This window comes from Larus michahellis, chromosome 1 (genome assembly GCF_964199755.1).
Source record: "Larus michahellis chromosome 1, bLarMic1.1, whole genome shotgun sequence".
Classification (NCBI taxonomy): domain Eukaryota; kingdom Metazoa; phylum Chordata; class Aves; order Charadriiformes; family Laridae; genus Larus; species Larus michahellis.
In genome coordinates this window covers 26,233,859-26,255,711 of record NC_133896.1, presented here as the reverse complement: position 1 = coordinate 26,255,711, position 21,853 = coordinate 26,233,859, and the positions used below count along the sequence as shown (strand labels likewise).

Sequence of the window (21,853 nt, the reverse complement as noted above, 5' to 3'; positions counted from 1 at the left end):
TTCTGAGGGATGAATGTGTGTCTTCCCTTCTCTTCAGAGAAGCCCACCCTGCAGCCAGTAATGCACCAACCACAGCTAGGAGAGCAAGCAAGACTGATTCTATATTTACATAAACTCAATTCATAATTCCAAAAGAATTTCTCTTATTAAGTGATAAGTATACATACTCAGCCACAGGAAGTGGGATCCCCCCTCTTCCAAGTGAAAATCAGGCTGCCATTTCCCTGACCAGGTTTCAGTGTAAACTTGCATTTCTTTTTCTTAGTTTTTCAGCTCTCATTAAATCACTTAAATCTTTCTGTAAAAGCTGCTGATCAGAATTCAGTGATTAGTTACCAAACTTCAGCGTATGACTTTCTGTTGCCTTAGGGTCCATACTGCTGTCTGTAAAAGCAAAATGTGAAATTATTTCTCATTAATGAGGCCAGCAGCAGGAAAGTTCTTAATCTCTTTAAGAAGAGCAAATAACACCGTGACTTTTCAGTTTATGAAAAGGACTTATTTCAGGCAGAAAGTTTGAACTGGGAAGGGCTACATGTATATTATTTTCTTATTTTGAAGTGGAAGGACCTTGTAAGAAACAAGCGATTGCACTGGCTGAAGTGATGAAACAATTCTTCTGAAGTGAAATGTAAACACTATCAGTGGCTGTTGAGTAGCAAGAGCAAAAAGCTTTGTTCTTATCTCTGAAAGTGCTAGAAATTGGTTTCCTTAGTGTTTTTAAGATTAAATGTTCCCCTGAGTGCAACTTTCTGTTGAAGAAAAAAGCATGACTTGATGAGTTCGATCATCCTGGAGGTGGGACATTCACAGAACTGTTAATATTGGCGTACAGACATGATGATAGTTTAGCTCCTCTTCCAGGTTGCTACAGATGTTTTCTCCCAATATGTAAGTGTGGTGAGGATTTCTTTTCCCTTTGGGCTCTTCCTCCTGCAGGATGAGAATTGTGTGCTGCAGAGACTGCACAAGGCCTTTTGGCTTTCCTCGTTATGTCACGTTCACTTGTTCTGATAATTCCTGTGGGTGGAGGTCTGAGGGACCTTTTTCTTTAGGATGTTTCACTGGAAAGAGAAGAAAATTACAGCTGGGGACTACGTAGACCCTTTTAAGCTCTTCAGTCTTTAATGTCAGAATGAGTTAATTATTGGATACTCATCTCTTCATCTGTTTATCTGCAGTATCCTTTTGCTTTGTCTATATTTAGACAGATAATGGCTAATTCTTCATGTTGCTTATCGCATGGCACTCCAGACTGTGACAAGCAAGTGATTCTGTTACTTCAAAATGCTCTTGCCTATAATTCCAACTTGCGTTTTGACACATATTCCCAGACCGACAGCTGTCTTACAGCTTTCTTTTGAAATGTTAGCTTTAAGCTTTTGATTTTGTTTGCTTCTGGTTTACTTCTGTTTGGCAGCTTACTCACACTTCGCTACCTAGAAATTTTATTATTCCCCACAGGTGTCTTCTTTTTTGTTTATTTAGGAATTTTAGTCTAGGCAAGACTAAAAAAAATGTATTACTTAAGTGACTGTATAGTATTAGATGTGATCTTTTTATAAAATTGTCAACAACATTCTTCTGTACTATATTATGCTTTGTGTACTGTTGTGTCTCTGAAGCCGTAATATTCTTTCCTCAGAATGCTTAATGTTCATTCTCCTACTTATCTATGTCAGGAGGGAGAGAGGAAACTACCAAATTTTTAGATTTTTTGCTATACATCTATTTAGATGAATGTTAAACAGCACAGGCATAGGATAAGAATCAAAGTAGATTTCCCGACTGTAAATTAGGGTGTACAGACAAGTGTGGAAAATTCATTAATAGTTTGCATGGTTATCAGAAATTAAGGCATTCCAGGATTCAACAAACGTGCTGATGTAGTCTATGCTTTCATAATGTTTTTTCACTAGGAATTTGGTTGCTGTTACCTATTATCGGAAGAATTACAGTACAAAAATGATTTTCTGCCATGATCAGTAAAGACTGTATGTTGAACAAGAGCCCTAGGCAAGAATCCTTGGAACTGTATTTTTCTGGGAAACTTTGGAGCATTCTGTAGTAGTCTTGATACTAAATTCTGAGACTCCGCCTTTTATTTAAACGCAGTGCAGAAAGTAAGCACAACTGAAATAACTGTCAGATTAACTTCTAAAAATCTAAATTTTACTGCGGGTTCCTGGCATACATGCAAATGTCCCACCATGGATGTAAAGAAAATGCTGTTTAGGATGCCAAAGCAACCCACTATTCCAGCTTAAAAGTCTGACACAAAAGAATTACACCTTAACATCCTTTCTAGCAGGATTAGATAACACTCAAAAACTGTAAATTGCCCATAAATTATATGACTGCTTATAAGTACACTGTAGTGTTTGAAACAGTGATTCCATCTAGTGACAGGTCAGATTGCATACAAATGCAGGTTTCAAAATATAATATTTTTTAAAAATTCAATGACCATCTAGGAACCGTGAAGAAAAATGTAACTGCTGTGGTTTTGTAGCCTGATCGCAACAATTGAGCCTCCAGGCAGGTGTATGCCACCGCATGGGGTGGCTGCCAACATAGGTATGAACAACAAGTAAAAAAAAGGACTTGGTGTCTGTGACTTTGCAGTTATTTCACTTTGAGGTCCTTAAGGCAAAAACAGGCTGTGAAAAAGTACATAAAACATCTCATCTTTTCTTTCAGAATTGCACTTTGGAAATTGATCCCAGAAAAAAAATAATTAACAAGTACTTTTATCTTTAGAAGATACTCCTTTTTTTGTCAGTTGACCTAAAATATCAGTGCTCTTTTTTTTTTTTAACATTGCTAAGACAATATGCCTCTTTATTCCTCTCTGATGACTGAAGCATTTATGAAGATTTATGGGATAGCTACTGCCCCAAGCTGGTGGATTTGCTGTCCAGCTCAAGAGGATACACACATATTTTTTTACAGCCTAAGGTTCTAGATTCATTGCTTGCAAGAAATTTCACAAGGCATCCTGAGAAGCATAGATACCATTATAATATATGTACAGGTAACAACTGGTTATTGGTCATACCTTAAACAGGATGGCCTGTGGCATTCATTTTCAGTCATTTCCTGGGATGAGGTACCACGTGTGGTACTCTTTCCTACAGTTATACACAATAATCAAATGCCACTGGATTACTTTATATTCAGCAGTCCATGTTTTGCTTGTGTTTCCTCTTTCGTTTTGCTTCATGTTTGTTTGTTTTAACTTTTGTTACATTAGATGAAAGATGGATAACTCCAGTATATCTGTACTTCACTAGGGGTCTTCTGTCTTTCAGTTAGTCCTGGTTATGACATTATGAGACATAACACAGTAAGTTCATCTGTTATATCAGACTGGTTTCCTTTTGGTATTAAGTCTACCTGTCTTCATAGCAAAATAGCAGAGCAGAATAGGTCAAGTGCAGTCATGTATTTAATTCAGTTCTCCTTATAGTATTCTTTTAAACTCTAGGGTGGGCTTTCAGCAAAATATTTAGGAGACAAAGTTGTTCTTTAACCTCCTGAGATTCGTTCAGATTAAAATCAATTCAAGAAAACACAGTCCAGTAATAAAATGCTTAAAGCACAATTTTCCCTAAATGTCCTAAAGAGCTAGCGCAATAAGTGCAAATAGAGATCTTGCTGTTTCTGAGAAGGATGATCTGAAGTCTAAAACCTTTAGCAATTCATAAAACTAGATTTCTTGTGACCAAGGTGGTGATGTCATATGTGTTCCTGCAAATATGCAGGGAGCCCCACCTGGAACTTCTGCTGGTCTCTCTGTTGGTAAGGGTGCCATTAGGTACTGGTGGACACATTTTGCATAACACCCCAGTAGCTAAAGTACATTTCCAATCATCTGGCATATTTGGGATCTAGACCTTCATCCTGAGGGATGCCAGGCACACAGCTGCGCTGTTACAGAAAATGCCCTGCTGCTGTCTTCTGTGGTGGTGCTCTCTTACAGCCAAGAGGGCTTGGAGCTCAGTATTTTCTATTTCCTAACTTCCAAGCTACTGTGGGGGAGAGGTGGTGTTGTCAGTTGAACAGTCTTCTGACTTTGAGTCCTAGTTAAGCTGTGCTGAAGTAAGAAAGTTTAATCTTAATGCAGATGCCCCATTGTTGGTTGTCATGAACAACAGGAAAGACTCTTCAAAATTATCTGAGTGTGAACTTTTGGGCAAACGAGTCTTCGGTACTCCAGTTCTTCAGCTGATCCCTGTCCCTTATGGAAAGCGTACTAGCAAAGCAAGTGCCTATAGCACATTTGCCCATGATAACTGATACACTTAGCGGTATCCAGCTGCTGCCATCGAGAGACAGTCAAGGTATGTGAGGAAACATTTGCCACTCCTTCACCAAGTATTAAAGAAGCATGCATGTCCCACACACAACCAGGATCTTCAGGGCTACCTGATCTGGTGCTGCTTGACCTGCCTCCCCTCACCAGTCGTGCAGCACCAGTGCAGGAACGCAGGTCGGTGAGTAAGGGCTGTTGCAGAAAAAGGATAGAGATGGAGCAGGAGTGGAACAGGGCTTTTTTGAAAGCAGTACATAGGTGTGTGAGGATGGAGAAAGGAGCCCCAAAAGGTGGTACTCTACTACAGGGATGTGAGGGAAGAAGAAAAGATGGTTTCTAAAGGGAATAACTGAGAGAAGAAACAAAGAAAGAAAAAGATCACCATTCAAACACACAGCTACCTTTGGACTCTTCAAAATTTTCCAGATCCTTCCCAGCCCTTGATCTCATCCAATGGTATAAACTCCTCATTTCTGTCCCCTACCTGATTCATACACCCCTAATGTCTCCAAAATTTGTCAAAAGACTCCTCCAGTAACTGTATATTCCTTCCATGCTCTCTCCCTCCCCAGGCCAGGCCCCTCGCACCATTTCCCACTGTTGGAAAACCACGCCACACCTCCAGATCACCCCTGAAACCTCTCCTCCCCTCCTTGCTCAGTAAGCAACCCTTGCAAAGCTGACCAAAGCTACTCACAAGGATAGGGACAACTGCTCTTTTGGGTAGCAACAATCAGTTTTGCCTGTGTTCATGGGCAACACTGAGCTGCCCCAGCTCTCCCATACGTCCCAGTTAATCACCCCATCCTGCCTTCTCCTCGGGGAAGGCTGTCCCATGAGGAGTCCCCCTGCACGGCTGCCTGCTGGCAGCTCTCGGGCCCACAGCACCCTGCCCTGGCATCAGGGAGGTGCAACAACCCAATTTCCTACAGCCACATGGTGCTGCATGCCAGAGAAATTGCTTGTCAGGCAGCATCTGGCCCATATGCGCGTTCGTTGTCGAACAAACAGCAATCACACAGCAGTAGTTCACTGTTAGGTTGACATTTTATATTTCATGTTCATTTAACCTTCATATAAAAGACAGAATCACACAAAATACTTTCAGGATATTTCATTTTTCAAGAGATTTTTGCCTTTTAAATGTACTTTGTTTAGTGATCAGGGGCACTTTACAGTGACTACATGAGTATCTGTGCTACTCTCCTCTTTGACCCACTCTTCTACTCTCAGGTGAAAGGTTAAGATCTTTTTCTGATTGATGGTATACATAATGAGAATTTTAAAGCACTACTTAGAAATGTCATAGTAAAATCTAGGCATACTCCCCCTTGGCTTGGAGCTCAAATGAAGCAATAATAGATGTCTTTGTTAAATCCTGAGATTTCTATCTTTACATTCAGATTATATTTTCAATACCAACTATAGTGTGTAAGTAATAGAAAATCAGTCTTCTTCAGAAAATAGGAACTTCAGTCGGTAAATGGGGAGCGGGCAGCTAAAGCTTAGGAGTCAAACCAGCACTTCTATGTTGGGAAACGGAACTTGAGATCTGAGAAGGGCTGGGGGTTACCTGAAGAAGGAATGTCTTTTATTTCCCTTGTGACAAGCTGCCCAAAGTGGGAGAAACCCCTGTATTTACATAGGCCAGATGGAGGCTTTAGTCTACAGTTTCCTCCCTGTCTCCCTTTAATCAACATGGATCCCTTTTTCCCTCCTGGTTCTATTCCTGAATGGATACATACTGCTGTTCAATGCAAATGTAATAAGTGAGTCTCTTCTCCACTCCTTATTCGGGGGATTTCTCCTAGTTTGCGCTCCTGCTGTGTTTTTCACTTAGCACTTTTCGCTGGTGTAATCCTCCTGCCTTAAATGGCTTTCCTGTGAGATCACACGGCTCTCAGAACCGTTACAAAACATTATAAATCACATACCGTAAAAAGTCTTCATTGTACTACATCTTCTCAAGCTCACAAGATTCAGATTGTTTTTAACGTTTTAGAGAAACCGTGTGCCATCTGCGGCAAGGGCGACAGACTGCTTTGTCTGAACCTGCTTCCCTCTTATTTATTCTCAGTTTTATGCAACACTTCACAGTGTTCCACATACTGGGAAAACAATCATCCTATACAATGAAATACTCAGAAGGTAGGAAATGCCAAGATTAACTTTACCGTGGAAATTTTAATCTCTGCCCTTTTGCCCTGCAAGTGCCTATTTATGAAGTTTATTAAAAATCTTTCTTAGCACACAGATTAACGTTAGGTCGCTCAGTGAGTCCTCAAGCCCTCTCATTGTGAACGAGTTGCTAAACTTAATCCTCTGAAAACCAAGTAGTACAAAAGTCAACAGCCATGTCATGAATCTATAACATTGCCTCTTTACACAATGCTTGATGTGGATTCAAGCCTTTACCCTCATTGATGCTCAAGACCTCAGACTGCGGGGTAAATCTAGTACTTTACTAACATAGATTTGGGTTCAGATCAAATATAACACAGGGAGCTATCTACAGTTTGCCTGTAGTTAAACCTAGCCATATAACACACAAAGCTATCTACAGTCTGCCTGTAGTAAAACCTACTCACGCAAAGCTTATCACCCTCGGGAAACCGTTACCTCTTCTTTACTCTTGCCCTGATGATTTTTCCCAAGAAATATACAGAAGGAAGGTGAAGGACATCACCGCCGAGTATGCCACATGCATCTTGATGCTTTCTGTGGCCAGGAGATATCATATCTGCTTATTTCAGAACCAAACATAAAATAAATATCAAATGTCAATCAACACCAAAACTACTTATTTCAGTGCTGTCTGGCAAGCGTTTAACAGAAAGTAAAGTTTGAGCCGAGCCATAGCAGGAATGAAACTCCTATATGAAAACCAAAGGGTACAAAACACAAAGATTTTAACATGAAAGCAGGATGGCTGAAACACCAAAAAATTAATGTCTTAGTATTCAGTTACCAAAGAAATAAAAAATATTGTTTTAGCCTGATCATATAGACATTCAAATGCTGTAAATTCCCTTTTCCTGTTTAGGGATTGAGCTGAGGCAGACACACAGATCACAACTGTGAGCTGTTGACACTGGTGTGTGCTCGTGGCTTTGCATGGGTTTGGCAGACTCCTGGTGTTCTGAGTTTATCAATTCTTGCAGACTCAACAGACTCCAGAGGTTATCAGTCCTTGGGAAACCTTCCCACACTACCTCCTCAGTGCGCATTTTTCCTCTCTCCAGCCTGCTGTGTTCCTGTAGCTATTTTTCTATCCAGATCTATAGATACTTGTAGCACTCATTCACCTGCAACAAAAAAATCACAGAAAAAGAGTCATTTCTGATGTAAAATAGTAATAGAAAATTTTGACGCTTTAAACCGTCTTTCTTTTTCTCAAATACATATATAGATATAGATGTATATGAATGTATACAAACACAGAAAGAGAACAAAAGCGTGTGTGTGGGCAGTGTGTTTTTATGTACAGTATGTTTTATTTAAGCTTGAATACACATTTAAAAGTGGCTAACATATTTTGTATGGCTTTAAAAGTATCTGGTTTAGTATTCTATCCACTCCTCAGCCTCATACCAACGAATAATCAACAAGGGATTAAATTAAAATCCAAACAATATCTCCTACATGTGCTGGAGGAAGTCAAATGCCTCATTCTGCAAGATGTGGATGTGCCCTGTGTATGAACTCGGCACATTCAAAGCCTATTGATTTTTTTCCCATGGTGGGCTCTATCCAACTCCTACTAATGTCAGTGGGCACCTTTTCACTGACTTCAGTGGGGTTTTGGAGCAGATTTTTAATCTCTTTGATTTTAGTGTGAACTTGCAGAAATCATGAACTGTAAACCTTTATGTTTGACCAGCTCTTTGATATGAAGTGTTTTGTACCCATGCAGTTAATTTATTATTTACAGAATGATTTAAATTCGGAGCTACAATAAATGTTATTTTCTGATACATAAACACAGTTTGACTGCTCAATGGCACGAAAATGTATTCAGCAAAGTGAAAATCTAGTCTAGGCTTTACAACAAAGGGCTTTCTGAAAAAAAGAAAAAAGAAAAGGACATTTCTTAACAAGGAAAAATACTTTCAAAAAACCAGACATGTTTACACTTATATTATGAGTCCATTTAGACACCTGGAAACAATATTAGAATTTTTAAGTTGTACATTTAAAAAATAGAAAAAAAGTTGTGCTCACTCAATTTTAAGACTGTGAAAACACTGAACACATATATCCATTTATATCTTTCCACACATATTTAGGTAAAGATTTAACATTTTTTTACAAGGTAAAACTATTTAGGATGCAGAAAATCTGAAAAAAAGTTTCATCTTAATGGAAAATATCAAGAGACAGATTTAATCACCTGTTCAGTTACATGCAAGGCTCCAATACTCTCTCCAATTGATATCCCTGACATGTAGGGCAATAGAAGTTAAACAATTGCATTTTAATGATTTATTCTCAAGTTCTTATTCAGAGCTTCAGCCATGTGTCTGCCATTAATGTTAATAGGGGTTACACAGCTAAAGCCAATTTAATCAAGTTAAGAACATATACCAGAGTTAAAAACCTGTTGCATGACAGAATATGCATTTTTGTTTAACTAATGAGATTATGGGTTGCAGTAGAAATTCACTGTCTTAATGTGAGCAAAAAGAAAAAGGAGGAAGACTACTCAACAGATGCTGGGAAGATTGTTATTGCAAGGAATGAATTTCCACCTCTAACAGCACCTTCTCTCCACCTCATCCACAAAAGTGCACTTGATGGGAAACAGGGCTCTGAAGCTGATGAGTCAGACAAAGCTAACACAAATAACTTTTCTGAGTCTGATGTGCCCAAGGGAAAAACACACATGCTCTTCCACCTGATTAAGGTAGTGAGGGAAATAGTAATTCTTGCAACAGAAACAGTTTAAGCTTTCAGGCTTTGTTTTGTTCTGATTTGATTTTTTTACTGTACAAGAGTGCCTTGCTGGGGATGCTTAATATGCAGAAAGAGTCAAATCAGCTTCGGGAAGCAGTATGAGATCCTGTCTCCTCCCTTCCCGAGCTGCCTTAGGTTGAAGGGAGACCGGGTTTCCATTACAGCCCAACAGCTCAGTGTGAAACCAGACTGCAGCAGCTGTGACTGAAAGGCAACTGGCCGAGACCAGACAAGTCTGGGTGCATTGGCAGGGATGGCTGGATGCTGAGAAGATCCCCATCTGATCTTCATCAGCACCTTCACAGAGCTGATGGGGAACAGGGCTAAGGGGTGTGAGGTGAGATGTGATGTTTGGACAACTGGTTGTTGACTTTCCTGCCCAAATACCTCTCTCCCTTCCCCCCAGGATTGAACAAGGACAGATAGAAGAGGGGAAAAAGCGGAGCTGAAATCCCCGACTGTGAAGAAACCAGACATTGTCTTTTCTGGGACTTTCTGAGAGCAGCCATAAGGTCTGCTTTCCCAGCCATGGTTCCCAGCCATAATGCTGTCTATGGTTGCTGTGAAGTTCACCTCATGCAAAGATGGGCTCTACTCTAGGGTTGAGTACTAGAGGGATCGGCCTTTATGTCTGTATGCTTGGGAGTTAGCTGCTGCCTGGAGTTAGGGCTTTCCACCCTGCCAGCAGCTGGACTGCTCTAAACTATGACTATGCATTTCATGTGTCATTGTATGTAGGGAATGTGCAAAGATACTAAATTCAAGCAAAAGATGGTGTGATTTCAAGCTTTGTGGTCCTTAAAGGTTTCCCTTGACACAGCAATTAATTCCCATTTAGGAAAATATCAGAAAGGGCCTGTGATACAGATATCTGAGATTCCACATGCCAGTTTAGGTGATGGAAAGATGCATCTTGTGTATGGGGACAAACTTTTTAGCAGGGCCTGTTGTGATAGGAAAAGGGGTAATGGTTTTAAACTAAGAAAGGGAAGATTTAGACTACATAGAAGGAAGAAATGTTTTGCAATGAGGATGGTGAAACACTGGAACAGGTTTCCCAGAGAGGCTGTAGATGCGCCATCCCTGGAAACATTGAAGGTCAGGTTGGACGGGGCTCTGAGCAGCCTGGTCTAGGTGAAGATTGCTTATTGCAGGGAAGTTGGACTAGATGACCTTTGATGGTCCTTTCCAACCCAAACTATGCTATGATCCTATGATTCTATGAATTCCTAGAGATGGTGCTAGTTCTGTGTGGCGCAGGAAGGGACAGGCAGAGGAATGGGGAACGTGTGGCTGTTCATCATCCAGGAAAGACCAGCTGGCAGCTCAGAAAGAGAACTGTTGGCACATCCTCAGGTGGTGGAGCTGGCACTGCAGAAGTTATTGATAGATCCCCATTGCAAACTACTGAAACTACTTTTGGGGAAAGATGGTACCAAAATATGGTCTTGTTTTTCCCTGCATTACATTTTGGAACCAAGTTACATTTGTAACAAGTACTTCCCATCATAGGGGAAAAAAATATTGGCTATACCAAACAATCAGTCCTGGATCCTTCTGGCCAAATTTTAAGGAGTTTATTTTAAGTTCCAGCTTACAATAACGACCTCCAAATATGTCTGTGTATGGATGTGATTTCTAAAATGTTAATTCTGCAAACTCTAAAATATTCCAAAGCAGAAGGAATATAAGATGTGTGATAGCATGTTTCGGAGCCACTAATCTAACTAATCCAATTTAATCAACCCAATAATCTAACCATAACATTAAACAATTAACACTGTAGTGCCAGTGCCCCTTTTACTTAAAGAAAAAGGAAAGTGGAATGTAATGTTCCATTAACCTATCTTGAATATAATGAACTATGAAATTAACTGAAAAATGAGTGAATTGTCTTGTAAAGTCAGCAAGAGCTTCTTAGAGCGTCAATCATCCTTTAATTCATAAATCCCTTTACTACATCCTACAGCTGGTTGAAAGTATTCACATGAATTTTAAGTATTAACTAAGCATTAACCTTCTAGGTTCACTGTTCACTGTAGAAGATTATAGATTATGAATAGACTATAGAAGATTAAAATGCAAGCTCATTTGATAGCTCTAATCTTAAAAAAAAAAAAAGCAGTCTTAACAGCTTTTCAGTCTAATTTAAAAATTTTTTTTAAAAAATAATAATATTTCTGACAGGGTGACAGAACTTCCCTGTTTCCCTTTGTTTCCTTGTTTTCTCTCTACCACCACCCAAAAGTTTTAAAATCACTTTTTTCCTGAAGTTATATCTAGACTTGTAAACAAACTCTTTTTATATGTAGCAATAATAAATGGTTGCAACCTCAACCACTGAAAAATGGTTGACTACACTTGAAACATTAACCTGGTGGCAGTCACTGAACAAGTAGCTGAACAAGGACTCTTCATCAACTGTCTCCCTAGAAAAGCCTTCCAAAAGTTGATTTTTAAAGATAAATAGCATTTTAATTCAATCAGACATCTTTCACGCTTCAATCTGCTGACAGAGGCCAAACATGGCAGATGTAGCTATCAGATGTACAACCCTTACACTGATGAACAAACAAGCTGTGTTCTAACTCTACAGCTTTCACCTGTGTTTTTATATAAAGCACCATTGCAGGCATGACAAAAACGGGAAAAATCTTCTCAACTCCACGCCGTCTGCATCCTCATCCACCCTTCACGCCAGTCTACATTTCACCAGCTAATGGTATAATTTCTCATGACTGTGGCTTATCCTGGCAGCATACACAGCATCTCATCACCATTCCATTAATGCACACCGGTGCTTGCATTGGTGTCTACTGCAGGTGAATGTCTGAGATAAGCTACATCCCTATATGCCCACAAAAACAAGAATCCGTGTTCCTCTTTGCTGGCAGTCCAACACTGAGCGTCTTCTTGTTTTGTGCATCCACTTGGCACCTTCTGTCAGAAATGCTTCACTTCACACTTACTGATACCTAACATGTACTTTTTTTTTAGGTCTCATGTAGTCTACTTAGAAAAAGTGAACTGTACCTCTATTAGGTGAAATGGAAATGTTTTGCAGAACTATTGTGGCAGAATTCCAGGCAGGGACGATGTAAACCAGTTTCCCAGCAGATCTGGAAAGTGGAGTGGTCTTCTGACCACTCACCTGTTTTGGCCCACAGCCCAAAGCCATCTGCCAGATGACCTGTCCACAAGTCCTCCACGAGCCGGTGAACACACAGCTGACAATGATTGCCCCAAAGGGGTTTGTCGGAAGCCAGCCAGGCCTATTATTTCACTGCGGTGGCTGCATTGTCTTTTTAGAGAACCCCGCCAAGTTTAGGCCTGTGTGGTAGTTAAAGTAGTTACCCATAACTACAGATTTTAGGTCTTGCCATTACAGCTCTAGCACTGCCGCAATTGGGTTTTTGTTGCATCAAAGTAATTTGCAATGCAGAACTTCCACAGGTTGTGGAAGTAGATAATAAACATAAGAAATAGAAAGGCACTGAGTGGAGTGTTGTTCACCTCAGTATGGAGAAAGGCAGACATGCAGATATGTTTGGGTTTTTTAATTGCCATGAAGTAAATCTTCAAAAGTATAGCTTGTATCTTACAACATAATCACTCACTCTCCTCTCCCTGTTTTAATGTCAGCGTAAAGAAAATTGTGCCATAACACAGCAGGTGTTAAACATAATAACATTCTGCACTAGAAAAACCTTTGGCTGGTAACTAAATTAAGAGGAAATTGATGGAAAAGGTCTAACTGCTCTCCGGAATATCCAGATCTGGATGATGATAAAGACTGCTAGTTCTTTCCTCCCTTTTAGTTTAGGCAAATGAGTGACTGGGATCTGACCCAATTATTCTATTTCATTTCTGGAGATAACTTGGAACATGTCTGGATATGAACAGATGCCAGAACACCCTAACAGAGACATTCATTTTTAATGCTCAGATTCTTCTCTGTCGAGTAATTTGGTTTATATAATACAGAGATCAGTAATTATTAGACCTCAGTGAGAAGCTCTCTACTTTGCTTTGAAATTCCCTTTGTGCCTCTTGTTGCATTTAGGCCAGTACTGATCTTTCTAAGCCTGAAAGCTTGGCCTTCTGGATTGTTTTGTGGAATTCATTAACACCCTCAACTGTACTGATTTACAATTTACTGGTGTGAATAGGAGCCTTTCCACTCTTCATAGGAGTTAAGCCTGCAAAACGTCTCAATCCGTCTGAGTTGCATCTAGCCATCCCACACTTTCTGCATCTGTGTGATGGAGAAACAAGACTGATAGTATCTTAGTATGAAAACAGAAACTCTGCCTGTTTGTAGCACTCCATTTTCCTTTGGTTTGCCTCAGGTTGCCTCAAAGACTATTCAGGGTTCGTGCATTTCCAAAATACAAAAGGAACTATCTTACTTCCTTATTGGTATCTTCTCCCAAATTTACATTACTACAAAATGATCCAAATAAATGCATGTTTATTATGTATAATTGCATTGCAAAAAGCTTCAAGTATATACAGAATTCTTTTTTTAAAGATATAATGTCTCAAAGTTCCTTTAAAAACCTTCTAGCTCCATAGTCTTGCCTCTATCTGTCATTAGATGCACTCCACTGCAATTTAATTTGTGGGGGCTAGATATGTACTTGAAACTTCAGGAATTTACAAGTGACCTCTTCTGTGTAATGTATCATAGAATCACAGAATCACAAAATGGTAGGGGTTGGAAGGGACCTCTGGAGATCATCTAGTCCAACCCCCCTGCCAGAGCAGGGTCACCTAGAGCAGGTTGCACAGGAACGCGTCCAGGCAGGTTTTGAATGTCTCCAGAGACGGAGACTCCACCACCTCTCTGGGCAGCCTGTTCCAGTGCTCTGCCACCCTCAAAGTAAAGAAGTTCCTCCTCATGTTTAGGTGGAACTTCCTATGCTCAAGTTTGTGCCCATTACCTCTTGTCCTGTTGCTGGGCACCACTGAAAAGAGCCCGGCCCCATCCTCCTGACACCCACCCTTTAAGCATCTATAAGTGTTGATAAGGACCCCCCTCAGCCGACTTTTTTCCAGACTGAAGAGACCCAAATCCCTCAGCCTTTTATGGTATGCTTACCATTTTACGTGCTAAACTTTAATATACATAATGCACATTGATTTGACTGCAAGATATTATTTTAGCACAACTAATGCACTTGAGGACAACGGCAAATAAAGGCAAACAACCAAACATGAAGAATATGAGAATCCTGGTGATTGATTCCACTTTCCTGAACAGTGTAGCACGACTAAACACTGAGTGTCTCTGTATTTCTTTCAGAGACCTTTGTTCACATTTCTATACTGTATAGACCCTTAGCTAGGGTCTTCCTGGCTGGCGTTTGGGGCCAGCCCAGTTATCCCAGGAGCACTGTAGGTGAGAGAGCACAGACTCCCTAGGGACTCTAGGGATTTTCCAAGTGGACTGCAGACTTTATTAGCTTTTAACTTCAAACAGTCTCATAAACATCCTTTCAAAAGGAAATCAGCAGTCTGTGGAGGTAAATTGTTTTTTAAAAATAGGTAAGTAGGGTTACAGTTATGTAGCAAAAGTGATTAGTTGGGCATAGTTACTTTCCAATAAAATAATATTGGTGTGAAATTATTGCCTTTTAGTCCATATTTTGTGCTGTGACTTGAAATTCTGTTCTGTTTTTAATTTTTCTCAGGATTTTATAGATGTCTTTTTTGAATATCTAGTAAATGGCATCTTGGTCTACTAACTAAACAAACAACTTGCTATTCCAGGCATTGTTTTCTTGTTCTCTATGTCCGTGACTTCATGGCTTTCATCTATGACAAAAATACCATGATGAGCCTTTTGTTTTTTTTAATATCTGATTGATAAGTGCATTAGCCTTCTAGTTGTCAGCCATAGAACTAAGCAGGAACTGCAAAAGTCTCTCAAAGAAAGAGTGGAATCCCATTGTAAATTGGTCTATATTATAGAATAAGGCTCGTGTATATACTTTAGTGAAGAATTTGTGGAAGCAGAAAACTACCTGTTCTCCCCTCAGGGCAGTGAGGCTGTAGTGCCTCATTCAGTGTTGTTTATTGCTCAAGACACAGAATGAGGAAGAAGTAAACAACACTGAATAGGCTGCAGAAGGAATAAGCACATCAGAAACTATTTCACCTGCGCTGTATTGAGGTGCTTGGCAGAGCTCTTACTCAGTCTTTCTATTCAGAAAAGAAACCACTGCACAAGAAGTAACGCTGGAGACCAAAACTATTGTTTGTTTTCTGTTAGCAAGTAAACATGAAGCCAGCAAGCCAAAACAAGCAATTTTACAGAGGAAAAGGAAAGTACAAATGAAAAACAAAGTAGTACTAATATATGCATATTTATGCATGTCTATTTATTTATTTATTCCATACATGTGTATACATATGCATATGTATATATACTTGTAATTAGGAGGGGAACTGCTCCACCTCTAATAAATCTCATGTTCCTGGGGGAGCGTGCCTCTTTTAATTGTATTCCAGCAGACTCAGAGGAGAATGGGTTGACTTCTGCTGGAATGCATATGTGGATTCTCAGAAGGCACACAGAGATATATGCAGAATAGTTCATAAAGACAGGCAGATCTGCCCAAGTGCTGCTTTTGATTCAACTGGTGTCGTTATAGCTGGCTGTGATCATCATGACTGAAATAGAGAGCTGTAAACCAAAGGCAATGAATGCCCTTTAACATGACCTTAGAACATTCACCCCTGATGGGACAACAAACAACATTGCAGATGAGGATTTCACAATACTAGCTACAGATGGATCGCTATCTTGGTGACATTCAATACCTTCTCTCAGGGTTGCTTAAGTTTTGCCCTAATTTGAGCTTTAGAGATAAAGTGGTAAGCAAGCCAATTTTAAATATACCAGAAAAGTAAGGGTATATACGGGGAGAGAGACAACTTTTACCTAGGTATTTTCAGAATATCTTGTTCTGCGCAGATAGGGATAAGAAATTTTTACGTGGCATGACACATTGACACATGTTGATGCAGACTGAGATGCAGAGAGAGAGTTTGCTCAGCCATCAGAGCATTCCAGGAATCCTAATAGAGAGCTCAAGGCAATAACAACTAGGCATTGCTAACTTAGAGGTTTTGTTCTTTTATACCGCTTCTTTTCTTATTTCTCATGTGATTTTATTGACTATGTTTAGGTCTGTGCCTAAGGTCTATCAATGGCTCATTACTGTTAGAGTTTCTTATGTCAGCCCACTATAATGTGATATTATGCGTGATGGCAATGCTGTTTAATAAGCCACACAGTGTGAATTCCTTGCCTAGTGTAGAAGGTTAGTGAGCAATGTTGCATCAAATTTATCTAGCTATGGAAATCTCGGGCAGTAACCTGTCTGGTATCATTTTATAAAGCAATATAATTTTCTTTTCTGTAGTTTTGAAAAAGAAGCAGGGCTGATAAATAAACAGATGGAACAGAATATCAGAAATAGATAAGCAAAATCAGAAGCCAGTCAGAAAAGTTAAAAAGAAGGAAACTAATTTATCCAACAGCAAAAACCCTACAATCTTTCCAGACTTTATATAGATTCTTTATTTTTAACCTATGGAGAGCAGATGGAACAACAAAACAAAAGGGTATCTATGACTAATCAAGTCTATGAAAATGACCAAGGCAATTAGAAATGGAATGGAAACACATGGGGTTTTCTAGTGTATAGCTCCTCTATTTATGCCTGATTCTGTACAGTACATTTTCTCATGACTTTTTAAAAAAATCTATTTGGATGTAAATAGATTTAAAAATCCACCTTGGGAACCAGTGCAGCAGCCGGTTAGAATCATCAGACAAATGTTTTATATCTGGTACCCTGTAAATTTGTAATACATTTATATATTTGTACTTTAGATACAATACATACAATGCATATATACATACTTTAAATCTCCTTTCACAGGAATATGAAACAAAACTACAGGAAGAGAAGTTGTGTAAATGTTTGATTCCTCTTTGTGAGAATGCAATAATTTTACATTTGAATTCTCATAAGAAAGAGAATTTCTGTGAACAGTGTAGAAATGGTGGAATATGACCCTTAAAGTAACCATTAATGCTTAATGCTTAATAGTTAAGACACTATAATTATGGTGGGCAGTCATATAATCTACAAAGTATGTAACAATTGTGTCTAATTATACAATGGTGCTCTTTCAGTATCAAAAATTGTGTACATTTCTAAAGACTTCTTTTTATACTAGCAATATTATGGAAAAACACCACTGAATATATAATAAGAGTTTGGTTTGGACATATGTATTAGAACATAAATGCGTTTCTGTATGATATAGGTTTTCAGATATTTGTTGCAATGGCATGTATGATTTTATTAACAGACAGTGCTATAGCACTGGTAAATCTACCTGATTTTGTTCAAATGCTTAACTGAAAGGACGAAGGTTGTTTTCTGTTGTCATGCAGTAGGGAATACAGGTGACTTCATTCTTTGAGTGGATCTGCCCTATTATGTCCTTACAGAAGGATGCTGCTGTTAATGTTTAACCCAAGAGTTGACGAAGCTCAAGATCACTCAGGTGTGATGTTGGCTGTGGTTATTTGGTAGTCAGACAGTTTCACAGAAGTACCCAGGGTAGACGTTAAGAAACACTGGATGCACTGATTATAGGACCCAGTACTTTAATGTCAGATTCAACCACTATCATAACAAATTAACCTACTTTTTAAAATAGGAAGTTTAGGCTTTGGGTGTGTTTCATATTCTTCTGATTATTCATTCTCATTATTCAGATGGCTAGAAACATTAACTTTCAAACTGAATTTACTTATAGACAGTTTATATTCACTTGTTCTTTCGCCTGTATTATCCTTTTATTTAAATAATTATTTACCCTTTCCAGTGTTTACCCTATTATATTTTTTTAGCAGCATCGTGTTCCCACTCAACTGCTTTTCTCTGCAGTAAACAAGAAGATACTGTCTCCTGATCTGTAGGAGGCTCTGTATTCAACTGATCACACCAATACCTCAGCTCTGGTTTTGTCTCTGAATTCATCTTTTTTGACACAGGTAACCAGAACTGCACACATGGCTGTACCAACATCATTCGTGACAGCAGCACATCCCACATTCTACTGTTTCTATGTAAACTAGCCATTGGCTGTACTTCAACACACATACACACACACGACAGCGTTACAGTAATGGCTCTTGATAGCAGCATATCTACTAGATCGTTTTTCTCTTTAGTCACCTCCAGCTGGTAAAGTACTAGATCTTAGCAGAGATTTCTGGGTTTTATCCTTAAGTGTATGTCCTTGCATGTCACATTAATGATTTTGATCTGTCACAATATAGGTGTAGACATAGTATCCCTATGATATCCTAGTTTTTCCCTTGACAGTACTTCTCAACTTTCTATATTTCTCAACTTTCTATTACAATCAGCTACAGTGCAGAAGTAATGTAGCATGTTACCAAAAAAAGTAAAAAAAAAAAAACAACAAAACCCCATAAACAGGAATTTGGCATATAAATCTTTGTTTTGAAAATTGCTTAATTCAATTCCATAAAAGTAACAAAGATACCCAAAGATGAGCGAGCAATGGAGTTTTCAAAAGGGCTGTAGCACTCACTACGTATCATTATAATACATACAAGGGCGTGCTTTGCAAACAGTACAAATATCTTGCAATGCATTAGATATGTTTTTCCAAATGCTAGAAGCCATCAGTAGGAGCCTTTGTTCAGATCTGCCTACGTCTCTGACATGGCAGAAACATCACCTTCCCATCCTGCCAAGCAGTTCTGCATCACACCTGCACTTCTCAGCTCACGATGCTGCCTCCTAGGCATCCTGTTCTGAGAAGCCCCGTGGAAAGCTTGCCTGGGACAGAGGATTCCACTAGATGTGTGAAGGCATTTAAATATTAGACACTGCAGTTCTGATCATCGAAACACAGAAGTCCATCTGTTCATTTAGCCCTTGGTTTAGTGCCTTGATGATGCTTCTCTGGCTTTTGAAGTGCCTAAATACATTAAGTAGTGGATCTTTATCTAAAAAAGTGAAAATATCTGTGCACGCTTCTCAAAACTTTCATTTATCATTCTTGTTTCAGGTGTGTTTCTATAGGTCTGGTCTGCAAAGTCTCCGGACCCAGCATTGCTGTTTTCAGACTAAGACACAGCCAGGTAGTGCCTAACAGACGCCTGCTAGATGTAGCCAGTAAGAAATAGCTAAAAGGTTTGACCGAGCTCTTTCCAAGAAGTGCAAAAACTATTACTTTCTGTCTGCCAGTTGTTAGATACCAATATTTTCCATTCAACCAATTGTCAGGTCTGCTAACAGGGAGAAGTCCATGCCCAGCTTTGGAAAGCTGATCCCCTTCCAGCATTTTGCAACCGTGTCAAACTGCAGACAACAAGAGCTTAAGATTCAATTTTTAAATTGCACTCAAGCTCAGAAACAGGTGTAGACCTAACACAACATACCTGCACAATTCAGGAGACTGTGATGGGCATCCTGAAAGTCCACTGAAGCTAGCAGGAGGTGCAGGGATGTCACTCTGTCATGCTCCTTAGTTATTTCTCTCCATCATGTTTAAGTTTTACAGCTAGCTGTCATTAAACTATTTACAGTTACATTACTAAGCTTATATGTGATTCAGAAGCATTGTGAGATTTGGGCATCACAGTGTCTGTAAGAGGACAAAGCAACTTAAAGCTCAAACATTAAAATTTAAAATATACATCAAGAATATAATAAGAAATATCTACAAGAGAGGATGGGATTACTTAATCTTTTATCATACAACATCACAGTATCAAATCACAGGCAATGAGGGACAGGTAAACAAGAAGACAGCATTTCAATTTAGACAAGCGGACATGAGCAAAGGTGATGTTATAAAAACACATCCTGGTCCACGGTAATCTGCTCATTATCCAGCCCCTAAAACTGAGCAGGGAGAAAGATCCTTATTGTAGAGCATAATCTTAGGAAGATAATTTATCTCTAGGGCTTTTCAGTGATTTTTTTTCTCCTCTTACAAATCTGTGTTTCAAATAATACATATGACTTCATTGTTATATAGCCATACAGTTGAGTTTCTCATTTCCTGGTATACAGCAATCATTAAAACATTACCGGGGCATTGATAAAGTGCCCTTTGGGTGAATGGATTTCTCTAGTGTATCCCTATGTAGCAGAGTTCACCTCCATTGAGCTGCATGGCTTGCTTTTAGGTATAGAGGAATTTACAAAGACTGGTATTATCTATGAAATAGTAAGATGTAGAAAGAAAAAGCTGAGGAAAATGTTAGCACTGCAAGCATCCCATGGACAGTTAGAGGAAGTTAAGCTTCTAAGTCATTTAAAGTTCAAACAGAAGTTTCATGCTAAGATTCACTAACACTAGGACCTACACATATAAAACATGTAGGCTCATTTTAAAATGTTTATCCTACATGTAGCTTTTAAGAAATTAATTTATGACTTTTGGCAATCAAATGTTTCTGTTCCTTTTCATAATTTTTTTATTCAGCAGGAGGGCTCTAATTGAGTCATAACTGAGGCATGCAACAATTAACATTTCTTCAGTCATTTGTTTAAAGTGGTCATTATGGTCAGGAACTTGCTTATGCCAGATCTTATTCATCAGATGCACAGCATTCAGTCCTATGAGTTTACTCATATTTACTTCTTTGACAAAAAAATCATTGCTAGTGGAAAGTCAATACAACTATGAGACAGTGATCTGCTGCTGTTCCGGCTGGCAAATCATCTGCAGAACAGTTAACTAAAGAGCAGATTCTCCATTACAGCTTATATGTCAGCCAATAAGAAAACCACTCTGAATTTGTTTTCTGATTAAGTTGAAAGTTTTTCCTCCTCTTTGTTTACAGAGCGAGAAAGCTTGTTTGCCTGCAGTGCAAGAGAACACAGAATTGCACGGTGCCGTGTAGAAAGGGTTGCTTTATAGGATGTAACTGCACCTCAATACCTTTGCATATCTGCAAAAAATGTCTGAAGAATTAATCATACAGCAGTAGTGCTATTTTTTTGAAAAAACAATGCTCATTGTTCTAGAATGTGAAAATTGTATTTAAAAAGTTTTATGGTGAAGATAAACATATTTTCTAAGATATTTTTAGAACTTGCATGTTTTATTTCATTACATTAGAAGCAGTAAAAAGCACAGATCTCCTGCCCGGAAAATGCAAAGAAACCCATCTGTACGTAGGGAAACAAAATAACAAGAAACAATTTGTCTCACCTTTTTTTTCTTACTTTTTAAAAAGCTTTTTAGATCTTTTTTTTATCTAACTCCCACAGGTGATGTCAAGATTCTTTAAGCAATATTAATTATTTTAGCAAAATTTAGGAAAAATGCTAGAGTCTAGTTTATTTGTAAAATCAGTACAGATCACTCTGCTTTACCAGACTGTCTCCACACCTTGTGGTAGACAGAAGATTGAATTCTGCATGCCAATGAACCCCTGGGAGATGGATATACATAACTCTTACACTGCAGAAATAACCGCACCCTTCCTCACCTCTTCTCCGCTTGCAATGC

The 21,853-nt window shown here is 38.9% G+C and overlaps 1 protein-coding gene across 4 annotated transcripts in view; it reads left to right on the top strand.

The window, feature by feature from the left end:
• The window catches only part of KCND2 (potassium voltage-gated channel subfamily D member 2), a 286,849-nt gene that overhangs the window by 169,094 nt on the left and 95,902 nt on the right, over nucleotides 1-21,853 (top strand). The window lies entirely within an intron of this gene.